The 4,382-nt window shown below is 42.5% G+C and overlaps 1 protein-coding gene across 2 annotated transcripts in view; it reads left to right on the top strand.

Moving 5' to 3' along the window:
* The window catches only part of SLC35D2 (solute carrier family 35 member D2), an 86,559-nt gene that overhangs the window by 13,477 nt on the left and 68,700 nt on the right, over positions 1-4,382 (top strand). The window lies entirely within an intron of this gene.

The following is a 4,382-nucleotide window of genomic DNA, read 5'->3' as shown; positions in this document are numbered from 1 at the left end:
TCTTTTTGCCAAGGCTCCAAGAGTATGAAACCTCTTTGCATAGAAACAAAGAGGACCTAGATTATGTGCATGCTGAGGTTATTTTTTAAATGGGTTCAGTTTAGATAATTAAAATCCATCTGTTTTCTGTATTGCTATTTTCAGTCGCTAAATGACACATTTGTCATATCTTTACTAATGAGGAGAGATGAAGCTGAAGAAAGGCTTGGCATATCCCCTTTCCTCTTCTTTTGGCAACGCCATGTTTTCTTGCTTCTGCAGGGCTCCAAAGTCCTAAAACAGTTAAAAGAAAGTCACACAGATTGAAAAGTTGTGCTTCCTGGTAAGGAAGAGGGCGAAAGGGGGGAAATATAGAGGAGGAAAGGAAATAACAATGAATTGGAGGAGACTAAGGGGTTGCTATCACTTATGAAACTGGACACTTAAGCAATTTTAAGTAATTTCTGCAGCACTTTAGTCATAGTTTTCTTCACAATTGATTAATTGTCTTTGCAACAGTAAGAAGGTCAATACCTGTTTGTCACAAATTACCTATTACCAGAGCAACAAAAAGTGAACCAAATCTATAAGAACCTAGATTAACTTAAGATTTCTAGATTCTTTAAATGTGCTATATATAATTTTCATTCATGATCTGAATCCAAATATATTACTTAAGAAAGTTAAGAAAATGTTGATAGTTCCTTCTCATTAGGTATTTTAATAATGTAAAAGAAGACAAGCGGCACAAAATCCACAAGTTTCTAACAAGGTCTTAGCATTCAAATGCATTGAATTATTTGATGGGACCAAAGACAGAATGCTGCCTGCAATCCATTGTTAATATGGTGGCACAAGACTAAAGTCCCCAGAAGTCACCTGGAAGTCATAGTCATTCATCACAGTAGAAATAATCTTAGCCAGGTCTCCAGACTGAGAGTGATAATTAATGTTAGAGGGGATTGTTCTCAAAATACCCAGCTGTCTTTCAGCTGGTATTCATCTGTTCTTAAATGTCTGAGTATGGACTTTGGCATACAGCCCCAAGGCTAGCTAGAGGGGAGATCTGAGGAAAGGAAAAACAGAACAATTGGAAGCACAGATAACCCAAACTAGAATATCATTTGTTCTGTGAGGTTTTCCTAAAATTTGAGAAGTGGAATACTTACACTGGGTGAACTAGGGCTACTTTGGGTGGTTTTAGAGGACCAAATAATTCCACAGTTGATCCACATATCATTAGAAGTTATTCCTACCTCTTGAAATGTTACTGTTGGAAGTAGCCCTCTAATGGATATGAATGTTATGCATCTTCACAATTCTAATTTCCACATGCTATGTCCACTTAGGAAAGATGTAAGTTCCCAACAGAATTCCACGCCCATTATTAAAAATACAGTAACAACTTGTATGGAAAAAAAAATCTTTACTTTGTTGATTTTCTAAATTAACGGAAATTATTATTTATTGTCACTGAAAAAAAATACCTGAATGATACATCCCCATTGCTACAATGAGTGCACCACTAAAACAACATGTTGGTAAATACCATTGATTTAATGGGCCTACGTTTAAAACAATAGGATTCAGGCCATATTGTCTTCCCATCTACTTCAGTCTCAATGAAACATAGGTGCAGTACAGGCCACCGAGAAATGGCAATCTGACAGTGCCTGTTTTTACTACGGAGGGACGGCACAGCCCCCAAACCACGTGACATCATTGGTTTCTTTTTGGGATCTTTTTGCGCCGCTGGAGTGATGCCCCGAGTGTGACAATGGCACGGTGTGATGTAACTGGCATGGCATGACGTGTGAATGCTATGTGTCCGTTAGGTCATAATGGCGATGCCAGTGTACAATGGGACACAGCCATTATTGTGCCGCCAGCACATTTTAGTGTTAGGAACTGTGCAGTTGCCACGCGGTCCCTAACTCTAAAATTAGCACCAGCACGGCGCTTTGGCGTGGTCTGTACCATGCCATGCAAACTCAGTTTGGTGAAACAAAAATCAATGATGTGGAAAAGGAATTTCAACCAAACATAGTTGAAGAAATGGTACGGGAACACCTAATTATTTTAAATGAATTAAATTCTCCAGAGTCAGATGACCTGTATCCTAAGGTGCAGGGACTTGCAGGTATAATCTCAAAATTTCTGCATATATTATTTGAGGACTTTTGAAGAACGTATGAGATCTCTGTAGACCGGAGGAATGCAAATGTCTTCATCTTCAAAAGGTGGGCAGCCTAGAAGCTGGTCAGCCTGAAGTTGATACCAGGAAAGTTGATATCAGATAACGTTCTAGAGCTGATAATTAAACAGTCAGTCTTCAGTCATTTAGATTGTGGTGTTGACCAAAGGTCAGAGCAGATTTCTCAAAAATAAGCTGTCCTATTAAATAGAGTCACAAGCTTGTTGGATCACAGGAATACTGTGGATGCATGTATCTTAGGCCTCATACAGACAGGCCAAAATAAAGCTGCTTTGAGTCACTTTGGAGGTATGCTGTTTCAGTGATGTATGCATCCTAAGAGTTTGGAAGCTGTGCCAAAGCCATGATCCAGTCATTTGGTGCAGCTTCTGGAATCTTAGGATGCATGCATCATTGAAACAGCATACCTCCAAAGTGACCTGAAGCAGCTTTATTTTGCCCTGTCTGTATGGGGCCTTAATTTCAGAAAGGCTTTTGACAAGGTCCTGATAATGTTTTTGAGGACATGCTGATAAAATGTGGGATAGACCTTTCTAATGTTAATACATTTGGAGCTGGTTGAAAGAACGACTCAAAGAAAGCTCACCAATTGTCCCTATGGATGGGCTATTTCCATCTCAACTTAAATTGGCCATTGTAAAACCTATTTTAAAAAAGCCCTCCCTCGACCCCCTGGTACATAATAATTATCGGCCTGTTTCGCTGCTTCCATTTTTGGGTAAGGTGATCGAGAGGGCAGTTGCGATCCAGCTTCAGGCGGTCTTGGATGAAGCGGATTATCTGGACCCATTTCAAACTGGCTTCCGGGCTGTCTATTGAGTTGCTGAGACTGCCATGGTCGCTCTGGTCGTGATCTCCTCTAGGCATGGACAGGGGTAGCGTGTCCCTGTTGTGCTCTTAGAGATCTCAGCGGCTTTCAGTACATTGACCATGGTATCCTTCTGGAATGCCTGAGGGAATTAGGTATGGGGCACTCGCTCCAGTGGTTCCGTTCCTACCTCCAGGAGATTCCAGATGGTGCAGCTGGGGACGTGTGCTCTGATAAGAGGGCACTTATATCTGGTGTCCTCAAGGAGCCATTCTGTCCCCCATGCTATTTAACACTTACTGAAAAAACGCTGGGAGGTCATCTGGGACATGGGGCGTTGTGTTATCAGTACGCTGTGGCACCCATTGTTTCTCTGTGTCTCCGACTGTGCAGTGACCGGGTGGCCTCTTCTCTAGATGCCTGTCTGGAGTCGTAATGGGCTGGATGAGGGAAAACGAGACTCAGCTTGAATCCAGAGAAAACGGAAGTATTTGTGATTGGCTCCCCTGGCCCAGGAATGGAGATTTGTCCACCTGTCCTGAATGGGGTCACGCTTCCCCTGAGTCTGGGGTGGCTTCTGGACTCTTTCGCTCACCTTACATTTCAGGTGGATGCGACAGTCAGGAGCACTTGTTATCAGCTTCCAGTGATACACCAGCTGCGACCTTCCTAGGCCATGTGATCTTTGAACGTGGTACATGCTCTGGTGACTCTCGGTTGGACTTCTGTAACGCTGCTCTACATGGGCAACCCTTGCTACCAAACCCAGAAGCTTCAATTAGTGCAGATATGGCAGCTAGGTTAGTCCTGGATGCCCGAGGACTCGCACATAACACCTATTCTGCAAAATCTTCATTGGCTGCCCATCGCTTCCAAGCCCCCATACTACAAGGTGTTGGTTATTACCTATAAAGCCCTAAATGGCTTGGGCCAGGGTACTTGGAGGACCGCCTCCCCCATATAATCGCCCGCCTCTCAGATCGGCTGGGAAGCAATTGTTGAGGTTTTCCTGTACCCGTGACTGCAAAAGGGCATTTTCCAACTCGGCCCCGCAGCTTTGGAACTCTCTTCCTGGTGAGCTCCGCTCGGTTACCTCCCTTGACCTGTTTAGGAAGAAGCTGAAGACCTACCTCTTCCAATAGGCTTTTCCCTAGGCTGTGATATCTGCTCTTTCCTCGTTACACTAGCACTTTTGAGCTAGCTATTGTTGTGGTTTTAATGTTTGTAATTTTTATCTTGTTTTTAAATACTGACGTATTGTTTGAGATTTTATAATGTAGATACTGTTGTAAATTGTACATTGTTTAGTACCTCTGTTGTAACTCGCTTTGATCTCCCTGGAAAAGCGGGCTATAAATAAACAGTATTATTATTATTATT

Source organism: Sceloporus undulatus, chromosome 2 (genome assembly GCF_019175285.1).
Source record: "Sceloporus undulatus isolate JIND9_A2432 ecotype Alabama chromosome 2, SceUnd_v1.1, whole genome shotgun sequence".
Classification (NCBI taxonomy): Eukaryota; Metazoa; Chordata; class Lepidosauria; order Squamata; family Phrynosomatidae; genus Sceloporus; species Sceloporus undulatus.
The sequence above is the reverse complement of the archived record's forward strand: the minus strand, read 5'-3'. Positions and strand labels throughout refer to the sequence as shown.